This window comes from Schistocerca serialis, chromosome 12 (genome assembly GCF_023864345.2).
Source record: "Schistocerca serialis cubense isolate TAMUIC-IGC-003099 chromosome 12, iqSchSeri2.2, whole genome shotgun sequence".
NCBI lineage: Eukaryota > Metazoa > Arthropoda > Insecta > Orthoptera > Acrididae > Schistocerca > Schistocerca serialis.
The window spans coordinates 145,046,810-145,067,283 of record NC_064649.1 but is presented as its reverse complement, the minus strand read 5'-3'; the positions used below and the strand labels follow the sequence as shown (position 1 = coordinate 145,067,283).

At 44.0% G+C, this 20,474-nt stretch overlaps 1 protein-coding gene across 7 annotated transcripts in view; it reads left to right on the top strand.

Annotated features, from left to right (window-relative positions):
* Window positions 1–20,474, top strand: part of LOC126428097 (poly(rC)-binding protein 3) — a 503,159-nt gene that overhangs the window by 76,827 nt on the left and 405,858 nt on the right. The gene's annotated exons all lie outside the window — the stretch shown is intronic.

The following is a 20,474-nucleotide window of genomic DNA, read 5'->3' as shown; positions in this document are numbered from 1 at the left end:
TTGTCCTTTGAGTTGTTTGTTTGAAATCAAAACAGCGTTTAAAACAGTGAAAATCGGATTTTTCATTTGCATTATATATATTTTTTATATTTGACGTATCTAGCGTTAGTTGTTCCAATACTTGCGCATTGTTTAGCTCTCATAGGCGCTGTAGAAACGATGACTGATTATAATACACGTGCATGAAGATAGTGGCTTTCTTTTTTTTCCATCTTCTGTGGAAAACATATACTGCCAAATATTAGACCATGCGTAGTAGTTTAAAACTGACAAATAACCGGGACAGCATAAAAAAAAGAACGCAATTCAGAAATATCGTTGAGACTGACGTGGTCTGCAATCTTAAGCTGGGTGTTTCTTCTCGACCGTAGGTAAATAGGAAACGTTAGTACCAGTTCTGTTCTTTTTTACATCGATAAATTAATCCTGGTGGAACCACCCTGAAAAATTTTAGGCAGACATCCGTACGACTGTGTCGCGCTGATCATATTAGGCTTTTATCGCACACATTCGCTGTACGACGAGCCACGGCGGAACAGCTTCAACAGATGCACTGATAAGATAACAGTATTGTAACGCAGCTGCGAACCCGAAGTTTGTTTTGCAATTTCCGCCCTAAGGTGCGGGCTGTGAAGGAGGCGCACAGTAAATATTTGGGGAAGACGCGCTTTGTTGGCAGAACTCGGTCATCAGAAGTAACATTGGAAGACGCCGCGTGTAGCGTCACGCCCGACCACAACTAGGGCAGAAAGAGTATATTTAAATCTGTTTCAAAATTACAGAAACGCGTTGCTTTTTTCAGAAACGGATAGTGGATGGTCCTCCTATTCTCACGAGCCAAGGTTGCGGGGAGCGTCAAAACAAACTCTTCTGGCTTCGGTGTCGCGCGCGCGCGCGAGCGCGCGCGCGCGAGCGCGCGTGTGTGTGTGTATGTGTAACAGTAATGCCGTTGCGGATGCTGAACGTTTCTACTTGGTTGCAGATTCTACTCAAAATAATTTCCCGCGAATTATTTCTTCCCAGAGATCACAAGGGGACCGTATTATTTGTGCGTTGTTTCTCCTCTGTGCCTATGTAAAAAGTGTTACCCAGAATCGTCGACTGTCGGCTGTCTCAACCGTTTCGTTGAATCAACTTTAAAAAAAATGAAGAAAGATTGTGTTTAACGTCCCATCGACGATGAGGTCGCTATATATGGAACTTAAGCTCGATTTGCGGCAGACAATAACAGGAAATATGCCGTGTCCTTTTCAAAGGAATCATCCCGTTGTTTGCCTTAAGCCGAGCGGGGATCGAACCGCCGTTCTCCAGACTGCGAGTCCAGCACCTGAATCAGACGAAAAATTTGTAATTCGTGTAATTTGTATCTGTAGGAAGGATTTTTTATTAGCAACAGAAAGAACGATTTCAAAATCCAGTTAGCAGAAGAAAACTCTCGTGTTTGTCTTTAACTAGAAGCTATAAAAGACTTCCAAGTCGATACAGATTAAATGCTGAGAATACAAGACTACATTGTGGTGTCTGGGTTACTGCGTTTTTCAGGACCCTAAATAAGAAACGGCTTAAAATATCCTTTGTAAATTTTGCAGTGGGTACATTATATTCACAGTTAATGCAATGTGTGCACTTCGTAGTCCTTTAACCCTTTTAAAAAATAAACCTGGTTGGTGGACTCAACAAGACTGTGAATGAATAATCAGCATGCAGAGTCAGCTGTTTTCATTAATTCTGTTCGTTTTGCCAAGTTGTCCGTTCAGTCCTCTCTAAAGCTTTCATCCAATTTTCGTCTCCATTTTCGTTGTCGTAGGGACACTAAACTAAGAGTTCCTTCTTCCAGACAATTCTGGATGGACATTCTATGAAACAACTAGAAAGAGTTTGAACCGATATATTTGCAGGCTTCTAACAAATTTCACAGTAGCAAACGTCACTGCATTTTCTCTATTTATAGCGTCCAGAATGACACCATGAGGGAATAAGGTTCTTTGTACGAAGATAACGACGTAATTAAGATACGTGGAATCCAGTGAAACTCTTTTAACTGATAGTTGGAGGTTGTCTATAGCAATCCGGCGGTGCTCGTGTTGTGAGCGCAGAACTATAGCGGAATACCTGCTCTATTTAGAGAATAGAGATCTTGTAATTATTAGCGAGGTAGGGATTGCGAGAAACAGCGAAGAATGTGCTGATATCCGTTTGTTTTTAATCGAGGTTTTCGCCGAAATTGTTATAAAAAAGAATGTTATTACCGTCAGTCAAGCTTTTTCTTCGAATAAAGTTTTAATGCATCCAGTAAATACAAGTTCCACACAAAAAGACGTTATAGTTCGCCATGACATTTTGTATGTTACTATCATCGTTCAAAATATCATTAGGGGAATCAACCGACATGAACATCTTGTAAGTCAAGAGATGTGTGACGAGACGAGCTTTTGCTTCCAACCACTTGACGCGTAACACGGTCTTTCAATGGTGTGCCGGCCGCGGTGGCCGTGCGGTTCTAGGCGTTGCAGTCCGGAACCGCGGGACTGCTACGGTCACAGGTTGGAATCCTGCCTCGGGCATGGATGTGTGTGATGTCCTTAGGTTAGTTAGGTTTAAGTAGTTCTAAGTTCTAGGGGATTTTCGAGCCCAACCCTTTCAATGGTGTGCCTAACAGCGCAGATGAACGATAAAATCAATAAATGGCTCTGAGCACTATGGGACTTAACTTCTGAGGTCATCAGTCCCCTAGAACTTAGAACTACTTAAACCTAACTAACCTAAGGACATCACACACATCCATGCCCGAGGCAGGATTCGAACCTGCGACCGTAGCGGTCCGCGGTTCCAGACTGTAGTGCCTAGAACCGCTCGGCCACGTCGGCCGGCGATAAAATCAATAAGTTGAACATGTAACATTGAACTTAATTACTGTTGCGAGTTGCTGCAATTCTATGATTTGCTCTTTCTCCGTTCACTATGTTCATAACTAATAAGAATGGAATATGCCTGTTTCGTAAACACACAAGGTCTTTTTATTTATTCCCACCCCCTAGTATTCCAACACGCCTGTGCCGTCTTCATGGAGTCCAAATTTTTTTAAAAAAAACTTCTGCAGTTAAAATGGAAAAATTTGGCAAATACACCCAAAGGAAAAAAAAAGATGCGCCACGAATGAATTATCGAAATGGGATGGAAATCGGTATATGTGATGTACTTATACAAACAACCAAATGATTACAATTTCAGAAAAATTGAATGGTTAATTCAAGAGAGAGAGCTACACAAATTGAGAAAGTCAGTAACGCGTTGGTCCACCTCTGGCCCTAATGCAGGTAGTTATTCGGCTTGGCATTGATGGATAGAATTGTTGGATGCCCTTCTGAGGGATACCGTTCCAAATTTCGTCCAACTGGCGCGTTAGATCGTCAAAATCCTGAACTGTTGGGAGGGCGCAGCCCTTATTGCTCCAAACGTTCTCGAGTGTGGAGGTATCCGGCGATCTTGCTGGCCAACTTAGGGACTGGCATGCACGATGAAAAACAGTAAAAATTCTCCGATGTGCAGGCGGACATCATCTTGCTAAATGTTAGCCCAGGATGGCTTACTATGAAGGGCAACAAACCGGGGCGTAGAATAAAGTCGACGTACCGCGGTGCTGTAAGATTGCCGCGGATGACAACCAAAGAAGTCCTGCTATGAAATGAAATGCACGCTAAACGATGACTACTGCTTCTCGGGCCTTAGGGCGGGTGACAATCAGGTTGGAATCTCATTGACTGGAGTAGAACTGTCTTCAATGATGACCATTGCTTCTAATTGAGCCGCGATGACCGGCAAAGACGCTCCAGGCAGCGGTGGGTTGCGTACCCACCGCCCGCCACCCGCCATACGGCCCGGAGCTAGGACCGTCTGGAGTGCCATTCCACTTCGTAGCAGAACACTTTTGGTTGCCGTCCGCTGCACCCTTACAGCACAGATGTAAGCCGGCGATATTCTGCTCTCTGTTTTGTTGCTGTTCATGGCATTCAATTATGGATTTACGTTTCAGCAAGATAATACCCTCCCGCACACGACGAGAGTTCTGCCGCCTTCCTTCGTGCCCGCCATACCCTAACCTTTTTTTTATTTTTTTATTTGGCCTTTGAGTGTGTACTCAATTTAGCCATCGGCAACACATAGTGACAATGTACACATAATTGAATAAACAAATACAGAAATGGATATTTACAAGAATAAAAAGCTTAACTGTTACAGTTTTGTACATAGTGTTTTAAAAATTGAATTGAATTGGAAAATAATTAAGTGTCTTGGCTTACAATTCACACCAATTCTGAAATATCTTCATCAGCAAGACATATTTATAATTTACGTACACCATTAAAACCTGCAGATTGTAACCAGTACTCTTGATGAAGTTAACTATCACTTTATATAGACGAACGTCTTTAATACACAAAAGAGAAGAAGCTGATTGAGGAAGATGGTAGCCCATACTCAGCAATGTCTTCAGAAAGACCAACCGTTCACGTTCAAATTTGGGGCACATAAATAAGATGTGGTTGACATCAGCTTCCGACTCAGGATCACACTCACATGCTGGTGAACTGTAAACGTTGATCCGATGTAGATGTTGTGGGAAAGAGGCATGATTGAAGCGGAGTCGTATGATGGTAGAAATCGTGGATCGGTCCAGATGTGTCCTCATGAACCACGGCTGTGAAGGAATCCGAGGTTGTAGCGCTGCGTAATAACCGCCTTTTGTCTTTCGAGAAACGTTCCACATTTCCAGCCATTGTTGTGCGTAATCCTTGACTTCATGTAAGTAGTCTGTATAAGGAAGGTGCAGATCCAGGACGGTGAATACCCTACCTTGGCCAACAAGGTCGCCGAACCGTCCCAACATTTGAGAACGTTTGGAGAATTATAGCCCAGGCCCTCCAATCAGCTCGGGATTTTGACGATCCAACGCGCCATTTGGATAGAATTTGACACGATATGCCTCAGGACACTACTCAACAGCTCTATTAATTTATGCCAAGCTGAATAACTGGTTGCACAAGAGCCAGAGGTGGGTTAGTGCGTTATTGACTTGCTTAGTTTGTGAAGCCTTTTCTCTCTAATAAATCACCCAGTTTTTCTGAAATTGTAATCATTTGTCTGTCTGTATATCTACATCACATCTACAGATTTCCGTACCATCCAGATAATTCCTTTTTTGTCTTACAGTTTACTTTATGCTGTGGGTATTGAAAGTTCCGTTTTAATAAAACGTTCTATCGTTTCGGCTGGGTAACCCACGATTTGCAATTGAAATAGAATTTCTTTTAAGCTTCGTCTTATCCTCAAAACGATCACGTCATTGCAGTTCATACACTACCCAGCTGACATGCATGCAAGTTCTACAGTTCCAAAAAGAGGTAATTACGGTAACACTTAAATCAACGAAATGTGTATGCGCTGTCTTCAGTATTTTTATTCTATTATATTTTCGAAATTGGAAAAGCTCTACTGATAACAGTACAGACCTACTAAAAAGCTGACTGGACAAAATATTAGTCATCATCCGTAAAAGAACAAACTTTTCACTATGGATCGCTGTAGATAGTGCGGAACTGATCTAGACAGATATGTTACGCTGGTGTGAATGTTACAGTCGTTTGTATGGAATCAGCGCAGTAGGGTTCGTTCCTGTGGAGACGTGACAGAATGGCAGAAAGGAGCTATCGCGTTTGCAAGTTTCGATAATCACTCCGTAAATGAAGTTGCCCAATTTGCTCGTGTATCCACACGGTCTCTCCTACGTGCCTACAAGGATTATGTACCAGTCGCAGCCATGTGCCACTGCATAAGTAGCGCTGTTGTAATATCATAACCTACTGGGTTCTCTAGGACAATCGGTTGCCGTCTGTGAATGCAGGTCCATCAGAACAACTTTGAGTGAACGTTGCGAGGGAAACTGCGTGCGAAGGACGACTGGAGTCGGTTACCTCCCGAAAGGCGATATGTTAACGGCGACGCATGAATCTGCACATCTTTAATGGCTCAGACAACACAGAAACTGGACAGCAGCTGACTGGAGTCGTGGAATGTGGTCCCACGAGTCAAGGTTGCCTCTTTTTCAAATGATGCGAGATGTCGAGTGCACTGATGACTCAACAAGGCGTTTAACGTGCTGTCTGTCGAGGCCGGGGGTGGTTGTGAGATGTGTATGTCAGTATTCTTGGTGAGCAAGTTTTCCAGATCTTCTCAGTCTTCATGAACAAAGGGTTGTGGAGACTGCAAGACGACCAACAGCCGTGCCCACAGGCAATAAACTATCTGCTGTGTCACAAGAATTTGATTCGTATCTTGATATTTATAACGACAGCCTGGAAGTAATTTCGTTCGTTAGGCTATCAGGGCGACTGACACCCGTGTGCTTTCTGCAGCTGTAGGAGCGGAATACATGGGCAGGGTTTCCGCCCTGGAAGACACAGTGATGCCAAAGGACTAGGCTGAGAGGAAGCGGAAGGGGGAGGAAGAGAGACGAGAGCAATCACTTTCTTCCGCTGCGGTGACAATACGGCCTCCATGTCGGAGGCGTCTTTGGCGCGCCCGGGATGAGGAGATTACTCACTCTGTCGGGCCCCGCCGCCGCCGCCGCTACCACCCCCACTCCTGCCCCCTTCCCCCCTTCCCTTATCCGCGGCCCGCTCCGGGCCAGAAGTCGCGCAGCCAGCCAGCCGCTCATATTGCGGAACGTCCCAATTCCAGTGTAGCCCGCAGCGCGATGCAGCCGGCAACAGACCACACCACCACACCGCAGACCTCCCCCGCCAATCTAGCTTCGCGACAGCATCGGGCAGGCAGTCGACGGCATTTCGAAACACGACGATCCCGCTATTTGGCAGAAGAGCAGTGGGCCAGTTTTTTGGACGGATCGCTTTCGCGTCTGTGGATTGTGGTCTGTGAGACATTACCTGGAACTTCCGAGAATAAGGCGTCCCTCAATTCCCCAATTTTTCTTTCTTGTTTCGTGGATTAATCACCGACCTTACTGAAGAATTTCCTCTTCTAATGGAAGACAGAGTAAGCTAAAAAAGGTGGAACATTAGGGTTTAACGTCCCGTGGACGTGAAATTATAAAACACGAGTTCGGATTGGTCGTCTCGCGATGTCGGACCTTTCCAAAGGTGCCATGCCGGCTTCTTTTTGTCTTGAGGCGTCGTTGCCACATATCCTACCTGACGAACCAACGAAACAAAACCACGTTTAAACTTATGTATGGGATGTAGATATCACCGCTTGCTTTAAAGCATTCGTTTTAGTAGATGACGAAAGCGGTGGAGTCGGGTGGAGAAAGAGAAGCGACATTTGCCGCTTGTTTTGCCCCCGTGATGACGGGACATACATAATTTCCAAATCCTACCTCCCTATACTATGTCAGCTCCCCACACTGTTTCGAGTGTCATACTGAAAGCAGCGAGCAACAGTTTGTAAATCCCTTAATATTTATTTTTCACAGAAACCAAATATAACATCCCATCCACAGACTTTCCCCTCTCACTTTCCATTTCTTTGCACACATTTTCTCCAACGTTCTGTAAGTGAAAATATCCTAACGATATTCCTCCGATCCAGCCTAAGGAAGACACTGCCGCACTGTTTTCCCAATATCCTCCACCGTCTCGTAGTGTTGGTCTCGCATCTGTTTCTTTAAAGTGCCGAGAAGGTGGAACTGTAGGGAGGATGCGGAAGTGTTTCCCACACAAATGTTCTGCTATCCATTGTGATACAGACGGTGTGAGGACGCGCGTTATTTTGGTGCAGAGTGATCTTCTTTGCAGGGCACTTAACAGCGGTCAACATTTATGATTTGTCCAGATTCAGGAAAATCAACCACAATGCAACCCTGTGCATGCTATCCATACCCTTCCCAGCATATCACTCTGTCACCACTTTCTTCTCCGATGGCCAATCCAAATGGTGCCATTCCATGCTTGGGCGTTTTATTTCGCGCTCGTAATGATGAAATCAGCTCTCATCATTTGTCACAATACTCGTCAAAAAAGTATCTTCATTTTGAACTCTGGGAAGGTTTTATCTGTTGGTTCTTGGCCGAAGTTTGTGGTCTTCGGCCAATAAACGTCGGACCCAAAGGACACAAACTTTCTACGATTTGAATCATTTCCGGCACTGCAGTGTGTCTTGCTGGAAGCTTAGCAGCGATTTGATTCACCATGACACGCCTGTCTTCTCTAATGACATCACCAACTCTTACCTCGTCGCGTTTCAGGGACGCAGTTCGCGGGCGACCGCTACGAGGCTCAACTTGCCATCTTTGAAAAGCTTCACCCATCTCCTAACACTGCTAGTAACCATGCAGATATCTCCATGGACACGTTGAGGTACATTTCAGCAGCAGATTTTTCACTCTTTTAACAAGGAATTCAGTGATATCGATATCCGCCATTTTGGAAGTTCTGCCTGTGCTTACGGGATAGTCGTTAATGACCTCACAATATGGCAACATGGGGTGGAAGGTCTGTAGTTTACGCTCTTGCATTCTTTGTTCATTGTTCGAATTTGAATTTCAAGAATGGGTTGTTCACGATTTTTAGCATGACCCCCGTGTTTGTCCTTATGACTCGTAATACATTGAGTGTGTTTTTGCTTTTTTTATGGTGGCTATGGTGTTGACGCAGAGAGGCCAGCCAGTGGGTGATGCGGGGTGCATCATCCGTCCCAGCTCTTATTCTGGAGGAAACATCACCTGCGCAATTCTTGTTACTGCTTTACTTCCGCTTGTGCATGTCGTACATCTTATTTTCTGGATGTTGTGACATAATGATCTACACAGACTGTGCTATCACTTTGGGTAGTTTGTAATGGTGACATGTGTCAATCATTTATTCATACTGCGGCGGCGCGGTTCCTTCCGTCCCTTTACGACGAACCTGCACCTACCTGTGAACATTTTCAGCATATCATCAGTAGGGATGCCGAGCGAAACCTACTGTACTTCGACGTGAACCAGGCTACAGTTACAGTCACTAATCTACGTTTCGGGAGAAAGTTTTCACACGAAATGGGAGGTTGGAAATTTTGTCCTCAGTTAATATATTCTGAAACTTAGGTGAACAAATATCACTGCCAAGCCTGTGCTAGTCTTAACACAGTCACTCACAATCCCTTTCACTCACGTTAGCAAGTTTATGGTGTTGCATTTCCCGAGAACGTAATAGCTTCAGAAATACTGATTGTTTTTGATTGAGAATGCTCGCCAAATATTAAGTCTGTCGGTACCAAATGCAGTCACAGTTTTTAGCCACCGACCTGCTCAATACACTACGCGGAATATATGTCTTTTCTCGTCACAAAATTCACTTAAAAATTTCGAAATTTCTACACGCCCACCGGAGTAATTATGCCGTCACTTTACCACACTTTTGATGTATGAAACACTGCTAGATCCGGCGACTTATCGTTTCCATCGGAACTACTACTACACACGTCCGAACTGTTTCATGGCTAGGCTCCCACTCGTCTCTAGAATATTCTAAGTCTTGTCTACCAGCAGAGAAAGGAGCGCGAAGAATATTGCTTTACTATTGGTCAGTTTACTCAACAGCCAATAGCAAAACAACATTCTCCCGCGTCAATCAGCGCTTTTCATCAATAACCAATCGCAAAATAGTAAACCTAACGACTGCACTTTTTACCGACGTAATTATCTAATATGCTGAAGTTTTGCTTATGCATAAAGTTAGTTACTATTGTTATTTATACCAGAATTAACTTTCCCTTTACCATAAACTTACTTTACAAATCTATTCTACAGAAATCCCCTTTGTCCATATCCTTACTTCTTCGAAATGTTCCCACACTAAATCCTATTACATAACTCGTTAAACAATTATCTTCATGTTAACCTTAAACCACACTCGCGCATCATTCATACTGCTAAAACACATTTATAACATTTTACATACCCAAAAAGACATAATAATACTTCATGAAAATACTAGAACAGTTTATGAAAAACATTCTATTACTTTAGTGCACTCTAGTGGGCACAATTAAAATCACAGTCGCCCTATCCAATATTGTCCTTTATCGGCTGATACATAAACTACGTGCGCGTCCAGTTTCGCGTCACCATCTGTCACTATCCAGCTCTGAGACACATCTTCCACTTAACTGCCTCCAAGGCAGGATCGTTAAACGGCGCTACGCCTCAATACCCTAAATATTTTTGTAAACAGCAATGCACGAAGTGTATAGTAGAATAACCATTCTGAGTAAGTTGTTTCTTGTGACGTCGTCACAGCTCTTGTGGCCCAACTCTGTTTTACTCGCAAAAGTCTTACATTCGCTTTTTGAATATGACGATAAAGGGACTTACAACCATGCTGTTGAGTCCCTTAGAGAAACCGATTCACCATCATACTGGCATGTTCTCATCCACGATGAGAATATATCCGTATCACCAGCTGGACATTTGAACCTTCGCTTTTCTCCGAACTTGAGTTAAGTGGAAGCGTACAATACACGCTGTCTTCTTCCAGCTGTGGTTTGGGCGAAGATGCCGTGTTCGTCAGTGGTTGCCACGGTTACTCAGAGACTGCCAATGATGGTTAGATCTGGGACTGAGCAAACCAAGGACGAGTGAGGGCACAACCGGAAGACTTCTGAACAGTCAAAATAATTACCACGATTTTGCAGTAGGGCTAACGATTTTAGTGTGTACCTTTCCCGTTTTAAGGTGCCGCACTTGACATGCGGAACTCTTGTAAACTGGTGATGTGGTGTAATTTGTTCTACGTCGCGGATAGCCGACAGCAACTTGTTGACGAGAGTGATGTATGCGGAGTGCGGAGCAAGGACAAGACGGGCTGTGTGGTGGCGGAGGCGCTCTGTTTGTTGGACCGTCCGTCCCGAGTGGTGACGGGCGGAGGAGCCTGCAGGGCTGTCAGCGGCTAAGTGCCTGCCTGCCTGCCAGGGCTCGTAATGTCCGCGAGGCGGCCAAAACACTTGCCCTGCCCTAACTCACTGGCGCCGCGGCGCACCGGGACTCTGCTGTCATCGCCGTTCAACTGATGGCTGGATGTTCATTGCAGCGATCTAAATAGTTGGAACTGTTGTAAAACTATGAACAATTTTATTGTTGGGCGGGGTCCACATCTATTCCCTGTGCTGGCTGGATTATATTACGGTGAGATCTCCTTCCACAATTCCATTAAATTAACGCTTAAGAAATTGGAATCAGGAGGGGACATGTGCGTTAAAGGCCTATCATTGCCCGTTTCGTCATCGCAGCACAAATGATTCTCCGTACTGGGCAGTATTTCCTGTCAAATGAGTAAAAAGGACGGGAGAATGCGAAGGGCAGGTTTAGGCGACTGGTTGGGAAGGTTCCCCCCTGTCCTCCTCACCGACAAGCACCTTTCTTCTCGAAGTGTTATCATTGTATGTATAAATGTATCTGTTTAATGTAAGACTGGCTGATAGGGCCTGACCGTGCGCCGTGTCATCCTCTGCCAGTGACGTCATTGGAAGGCATGTGGTCAGCACACCGCTCTACCGATCGCTGTTGGGTTTCTTGACTGTGGAGCCGCAGTCGAATAGCTCTTCAGTTGGCCTCTCGAGGATGACTGCACCCCGTGCTAGTCTCCCTCACCCCCCCCCCCCCCCCAACCAAGGGAAAATCCCTAGCAGCCACAGGGGATCGAACTCGGCTCTCAGCATGGCAGTCAGCTGCACTGACCACTCAGCTGCAGAGGTGGGCATCTGTTACGTATAGGCATCAGTAATGGTATGAGGCGTGTAGTTTAGTGTCATGTACGTCTAGACCTATCGAAGAGCACCAACGGGGCAGTCACCCTTACCGTCCCCATTGGACGGACGTATCCCCATCAACAGTATCGCGTGCCCTCACTTCTTGAGACACTGCAGAAAGAAGTCTGGTTTTCAATCCAGGATATTGGAGCAAAGACTAGTGATAAGGGTTTTGATTTTATCCATACTGGATGAGAGATCGTGGTTGTGAATGTCAATGTTAAAAAATATATCGGCTCAACCACTTGTTTATAGTGTAAAACACTAAGATTGACAAAGGCAAAAAGCTGGATCTACTAGAACAGCTGGAAATTACGAAACATAGCGGGGATAATCAGAACACACTGAATGAACAGCTAACTGGTGATACAAATAACTTTTTCAAACATTTCACTGGTTTCTTTTAGTAACTACATTTTTAGCAATTGGTAGGCTACCATCATTTCATGAGGACCTTGGAACATGTATAAGTTACCTGTTTGTATAGACATCTCTGTGACTTCCTTGTTTACTTGCGCGTGAGCTCACTCGCGTTTCAGTGTCGTGTTTGGCTACGTGGTGTGTGGTATCAACGAAGACGCAAGGGCGGTTTACAACGATAGAGGAGAGAGCCATGTGGTTAGATGTTGAACACCATAGGCGACACCATTTTAGAGTTTTTTATATTTTGACGACTACGTGGAGATGCACCTTGGAAGACACGGCTGCAACAAGGGAAGTAGCCACGATGTTTTAATTTTATTATCAATTTTATTGTGCCTGGTGCATGCTCCATTTTAGCGAGTTTTAACAGGTTCTTTCTCTTTTTATAATTCTGATGGTGGAAACTTGACTTCCGAAACGCGTCAGTCTTAGTGTATTACACTATAAACAAGTGGTTGAGCCGATATATTTTTTAACATAATGATGAGGGACTTAACACCACCACCCCTCCTGTCAAAAGCACGCGGCGTACCCGGCGGTCAACCATCAAAGTACTGGTCACGTCCGGAGATATTTAACTTCAGTGATCTGACGGGAACCGTCAAGTAAGTGAAGCAGAGAATCTATACTCTGGAGCATCCAATTGTCAGAAATAGCTTAACTGAAAAATAAGATTCTCCGGACAAGTTCCCCTTCGTTCCTTTCTTGGAAAAAAAAAACCTCGGTTTTCTCAGAAATAATGGCTGCTTAAGAGGAACATTTCCTTTGCTATCCAACTCACCTGGTGAACTAGCACTTGGAAATTCTCTCTCTCATGTACTCGCTTCTTGCAGTGGCCGCCCTTACTCTAAACACATACCACATATTCCCGTCAACCATACAAATCATATTATCGCTTGAGATTAAAGTAGTGGCAGTTGTAAAACAACTGGACAATAGTATGAGGGAGCGCCTTCTTTTGCCGTGATCGCAGAGCAGGAGGGTCGTACTTCCTCCCTCAGAAAAGGTCAGTGTTAAACACAGGCCCAGTCGCCATGGCGGAAGTTCAGCAGTTCGCTACAGCACTTTGCGGTAACCAAGATCCTAATATCTGATTTCTTGGACGTACTATCGGCTCTCAACGCTCCAGCAAACGGAGGGACAACGACATTAATATCGTTAGCTTTGGCGAGATGGAACTTCAGGAAAATTCTACGGATACCAGAACACAGCTGCATCCAAAAAAAATGAGTATTTGCACCTTCTCACTGCGGGCACAATGAACGAAAACCATGCGCTTCTTCCCGATTTCAGCACGTCCGTCTGCATCCCTGAACTTAAAGAGAGAGCATACAAAAGAGAGCAGGTACATTGCGATGCCACGGTGCCCTGCAGTACGGTAATCTGCAACTTCTTCTCGCCCAGAAGATCTCTTTCTGGACGCGCGATACACTGCATCTAAAGTCCATATCAAGGATGCGCTTCCATCACTGAAGCATCATCAGTTATTTCCACATGATAAACGCGAGAGACCAACTTTCACGTGTGACTCGATATCAGATGGCGATTGGAATAACATTCTTTTAGTGCTGTTGTAACTGCGACCATTGACAACAGACAGTAAGTTGGAAGACGAATTTCCCTCTACCTTCACTAATGTCATCACAGGGCTTCGATTGTAACCTACACACAATTGAATGTATTTCCGCGGAGTGCTTCTGTAGCGTGTACTCTGTAGGTAATCACGCTATTTGTCATCAGTTGTGCTACAAGGCTAATACAGTTAAGTATTATACCAAACACCAGTAAAAATATACCCGGATCATTCTAAAAGTAAAAAAGTCTTGATCCTAACGACCTCTGTAATTCTCCCTCGAAATCTGCTCTCGGGTAATAGACGTTCCTAATCGTTGGCGCCAGTAGGGCGCTCACAGGCAGCAGAAACGGTCGTTTACTGTTTATTCGATTTTAATGTGTCTATCAAAATGAACAATCTTGCCAAGTACGAGGTTCCTAGCGTAATACGGTTTCTGAATGCCAAAAAGTCCGCCCTATCGAAATTAGACACACAGCCGTAGATTTTTGGAAATCTGAAATGAAAGAACCTTCAGCTCGAAATAAGTGCACATTGTTGCGATTAACGAAGTTACAGGAGCAAGGACAAAATGCATCAGGAGAGACGTTTCCGTATTGACGGATTGAGCTTGTGCTTCCCTGAAATTTCACGCTCATTTCTTTATAAGATTGATTGTGATGACTTGGGCTATAACAGATTGTGTGCCGGGTGGACTTCCCAACAACGTTGATGAAGTAGTGACTTGGTAAGTTTTTGAACATCCCGAACTTGATCCCAAGTGATTACCATCTTCTCCACAAATTTAAGGATTTTTCTACATCTATATCCATACTCCACAAGCCACCTGGCGGTGTGTGGCGGGGGATACCTTGAGTACCTCTATCGGTTCTCCCTTCTATTCCAGTCTCGTATTGTTCGTGGAAAGAAGGATTGTCCGTATGTCTCGGTGCGGGCTCTAATCTCTCTGATTTTATCCTCATGGTCTCTTCACGAGATATACGTAGGAGGGAGCAATATACTGCTTGACTCCCCGGTGAAGGTATGCTCTCGAAACTTCAACAAAAGTCCGTACCGAGCTTCTGAGCGTCTCTCCTTCAGTCTTCCACTGGAGTTTATCTATCATCTCCGTAACCCTTTCGCGATTACTAAATGATCCTGTAACGAAGCGCGCTGCTCTCCGCTGGATCTTCTCTATCTCTTCTATCAACCCTATCTGGTACGGATCCCACACTGGTGAGCAGTATTCAAGCAGTGGGCGAACAAGCGTACTTTAACCTACTTCTTTTGTTTTCGGATTGCATTTCCTTGGGATTCTTCCAATGAATCTCAGTGTGGCATCTGGTTTACCGACAATCAACTTTATATGGTCATTCCATTTTAAATCACTCCTAATCCGCACTCCCAGATAATTTATGGAATTAACTGCTTCCAGTTGCTGACCTGCTATATTGTAGCTAAATGAGAAATGATCTTTCTATGTATTCGCAGCACGTTACACTTGTCTACATTGAGATTCAATTGCCATTCCCTGCACCACGCGTCAATTCACTGCAGATCCTCCTGCATTTCACTACAATTTTCCGTTGTTACAACCTCTCGATATACCACAGCATCATCCGCAAAAAGCCTTAGTGAACTTCTGATGTTATCCACAAGATCATTTACGTATATTGTGAATAGCAACGGTCCTACGACACACTCCTGCGGCGCACCTGAAATCACTGTTACTTCGGAAGACTTCTCTCCATTGAAAATGACATGCTGCGTTCTGTTATCTAGGAACTCTTCAATCCAATCACACAGTTGGTCTGATAGTTCATTTGCTCTTACTTTGTTCCTTAAACGACTGTGGGGAACTGTATCGAACGCCTTGCGGAAGTCAAGAAACACGGCATCTACCTGGGAACCCGTGTCTACGGCCCTCTGAGTCTCGTGGACGAATAGCGCGAGCTGGGTTTCACACGACAGTCTTTTTCGAAACCCGTGCTGATTCCTACGGAGTAGATTTCTAGTTTCCAGAAAAGTCATTATACTCGAACATAATACGTGTTCCAAAATTCTACAACTGATAGACGTTAGAGATATAGGTCTATAGTTTTGCACATCTGTTCGACGTTCCTTCTTAATATCGGGGATGACCTGTGCCCTTTTCCAATCCTTTGGATCGCTACGATCTTCTGTAGTACAGCCGCTGCAAGAAGGGGTGCAAGTTCCTTCGCGTACTCTGTGTAAAATCGAACTGGTATCCCATCAGGTCCAGCGGCCTTTCCTCTTTTGAGCGTTTTTAATTGTTTCTCTATCCCTCTGTCGTCTATTTCGATATCTACCATTTTTTCATCTGTGCGACAATCTAGAGAGGGAACTACAGTGCAGTCTTCCTCTGTGAAACGGCTTTGGAAAAAGACATTTAGTATTTCGGCCTTTAGTCTGTCATCATCTGTCACAGAGTGTCTGGACATTTTGTTTTGATCCACCTACCGCTTTGACATAAGACCAAAATTTCTTAGGATTTTCTGCCAAGTCAGTACATAGAACTTTACTTCCGAATTCCTTGAATGCCTCTCGCATGGCCCTCCTCACATTACATTTCGCTTCGCGTAATTTTTGTTTGTCTGCAAGTCGTTGGCTATGTTTATGTTTGCTGTGATGTTCCCTTTGCTTCCGCAGTAGTTTTCTAACTCGGTTGTTGTACCAGGGTGGCTCTTTTCCATCTCTTACGATATTGCTTGGCACATACTCATCTAACGCATATTGTACGATGGTTTTGAACTTTGTCCACTGATCCTCAACACTATCTGTACTTAAAACAAAACTTTTATGTTGAGCCGTCAAGTACTCTGAAATCAGCTTTTTGTCACTTTTGCTAAACAGAAAAATCTTCCGACCTTTTTTAATATTTATATTTATGGCTGAAATCATCGGTGCAGTAACCGCTTTATGATCGCTGATTCCCTGTTCTGCGTTAACTGTTTCAAATAGTTCGGGTCTGTTTGTCACCAGAAGGTCTAATATGTTATCTCCACGAGTCGGTTCTCTGTTTAACTGCTCAAGGTAGTTTTCAGATAAAGCACATAAAAAAAATTCACTGGATTCTTTGTCCCTGCCACCCGTTATGAACGTTTGAGTCTCCCAGTCTATATCCGGCAAATTAAAATCTCCACCCAGTACTATAACATGGTGGGGAAATCTACTCGAAATATTTTCCAAATTATCCTTCAGGTGCTCAGCCACAACAGTTGCTGAGCCAGGGGGCCTATAAAGACATCCAATTACCATGTCTGAGCCTGCTTTAAGGCGTGACCTTCACCCAAATCATTTCACATTTCGGATCTCCGTCAGTTTCCTTCGATACTGTTGCACTACTTATCGCTATAAACACGCCTTCCCCTTCACTCTCCAGCCTGTCCCTGCGGTATACATTCCAATCTGAGTTTAGAATTTCATTACTGATTACATCTGGTTTCAGCCAACTTTCTGTCCCTAGTACTATGTGGGCATTGTGACCGTTTATTAATGAGAGCAGTTCTGGGACCTTTCTATAGACGCTCCTGCAGTTTACTATAACCACATTAATATTGTTATTCCCTGTTGCGTTTTGCCTACTCCTACCTTGTCGCGTCTCAAGAGGTGTCTTGTCGAGCCTAGGGAGGGAATTCTCTAACCTAAAAAACCGACATGTGCACCACACGTACTCCGCTACCCTTGTAGCCGCTTCCTGCGTGTAGTGCACGCCTGACCTATTCAGGGGGACCCTACATTTCTCCACCCGATAGCAGAGGTCGAGAAATATGCACCCCAGATCTCCGGAGAACCGTCTGAGCCTCTGGTTTAAGCCTTCCACTCGGCTCCGAACCAGAGGACCGCGATCGGTTCTGGGAACGATACTACAAATAGTTGGCTCAGACTCCACCCCGCGAGCGAGGCTTTCAGTTTGGAAAGCGTTACGGAAATGCCAACGATCTGAAAGAGGGTGTTAGTGATTGGTTTAACAATTTGGCAGCAACTGATTATGCAGAAGGCGTGCGAAAACTGTGGAACGCTATAGCAAATGCTTTCTTGAACGGCGGCTACATTGAAAAATATCTGAGATAACGAAATAGGTTGTAAAACAAGTTTTCGTTCATTATCTCAAATAAAAATTTCTGAAGAAACAAACGTTCGTTGCTTTTAGAATGACCCTCGTACAAAAATCTTCGTAAGCTTCTCTACTCAGAATGAATATTTAATGAGAAATGAAATACAACGGCTGTCTTAAAGTTTCTTCTGTCTTGTGGTGCGCATGTATGGAACAATTTTAAGGACCGTATCTAATAGTGTAACATTCATTTGTGACTGTTTAGTGGTGAAAAGGATAATTTGCGCAGTGTAATTGTTCGAAATGCAATATTGTAAAAAATTTGTACTGACTGAGCGTAAAAAAAAAATCAGAGCAAATTAAAACCACCTGACATCAAACCCCCCGGGAATCTTCATATCAACGGTAAAGCCGTAATTTGATGGGTTCCATTGAATGAAACACACACAACATTGGTGTAATATTCCACAATATTTATTATGTATTACACGACCTGGCTTTCGGCTGTAACGCCATTATCAGGTGCACAGATCGGTATGTGTTGCAGTGAATGTTTGTTGGATGAAAGATTTTAAACCAGTGCATGTACACGGTATATCCATTTCCAGAGATGACAAATGTTAATGTTAGAATTAGCAACCAAATAAGGAGGATTTCATGTATGGATGGATTATCAACACAGCTAGATTGCACCCCTGAAGACTACGATGAACCTCATTAAACTTCAGACCTCAACACGAGCGGTACAACAATGTCGCAACCATGTCTGATGTTTTGTTCTTACGTGACTGTAATATTCAGTGAAGGTACACAAACCTAAAATGAAAATCGTCCCGGTAGAACGAAGGTTATCAAAAAAATGCCACTCTGTGATCAGCAATAAGCTAATATGGTTTCACCGTATGGAACCTTTATAAACAAATTACAGAGCAATCGTTGGCATGTCGGTGTAATCAGCTACACACAGTAAGTGGCCTGTTCGTTAGCGCATTTGTCTTCTGACTCAAGGTCCTGAATTCGACACCTTTTGGCCATAACAGATATTTTCATTAATATAGGATATAAGGAGTGGTCAGTATTGTGAGGGTAGCTGAATGGCTGGCGAGCTGAGAAAGTAGCTACACTGAAAGGTAAGTTAAGGTGAAATCCACACAACATTCTAGATACAATAATAGAGAATCGGACTACGCCTACAATGCTGAGTTTGGTAATGCGGCTTTTGGGATTTTCATCCGAATCTGGAGAAGACAAGCGAAATGCTACAGTAAAGTGTCGCATGAGCATCTGACTTGAACGAATCGTGAGGGAGAATGCTGATGGGCTTTACCATAAGTTGGGGGCATTGTCTTTTCGTTTCGGGACTTAAGACATCGACGTCGTTACTAAGCTGCTGGCGACAAGAAGTTGCAGATGCCCCGTACCTTTCATTACAGTATTAGGATAGTGCTGTATTCTGCAAATGTTTTTCTTTCTGCATGGACGGGAACGCTGCTTTCCAAAATATTTAAATATATGTGTTCTTGTACGCTATGGGCGTGCCATAATTGCTGTCCTTTCCAGCTGTTTGAGATGATTTGCCGGGCGAAGTGGCCGTGCGGTTAAAGGCGCTCCAGTCTGGAACCGCAAGACCGCTACGTTCGCAGGTTCGAATCCTGCCTCGGGCATGGATGTGTGTGATGTCCTTGGGTTAGTTAGGTTTAACTAGTTCTAAGTTCTAGGGGACTAATGACCTCAGCAGTTGAGTCCCATAGTGCTCGGAGCCATTTGAACCATTTTTTGAGATGATTTTTTTTTTTTCCTTATTGCTTCTCAGTCGCAATGCACTGTTTCTTGTTTGTAAAAGCATGTTAACGCTGTTCGGTTTACTTCGTGTATTCTGTTTTATGTACAGCACAAGCCGCTGTACTTAAAACGGCAAAAGGCATTGTTTATCAGTAGTGTCCGCCCTTTCGCTTATGGAGTGAGGGACCAATGATTGTATGCACTATTCTCTCAGTTGTTCGTCTCATGATCTTTACATGTGATGGACGTTGTTCAGTTGTTTCAGTCTAATGCAAATAAAGGTTCTTTATGATCAGTGATGAACTGTAGCCCCTCTACAATTAAGTCAGCTCAAAGGACGGAGCAAGGCGACGGCATACCACATCTATGACCGAGAATTCTGAAGAAAATTTACTTAATAAAAGCCTTCGAGAAGCCAAAAGAATAACTTGGCGAAGAACATAAACAATGGAAAGAAAACATTGAGAGATCCTTAAATCTATCTCGAGAAGATTTGTATTCCACTCAAGGAAATGAACCCATGACAAGATCTATCAATGAAGCTACATTATTTACCCGATCAAGTACAGACGGGGACATTAGTGCACACGTTCGCTTTTGCGAAAAATGTCTATTCAAATTTCGCGCCAGTCGCACAGCAGTACTGATAGTAGCGCTACCATGAGAATGCAAATCAGGCTTTTTGAAATGCACGCTGTAAAGCTCGTGAGCTTTATTTACCTTTGAGATTGAACGTGGTGCGCTGATGTTAGTCAAGAATGTCTTTAAGGGGGTTAGGACGTCAAACGGGCCGACTTGGAGCAGGAGAGGCACCACAGGACATTTTAATTTCCACTG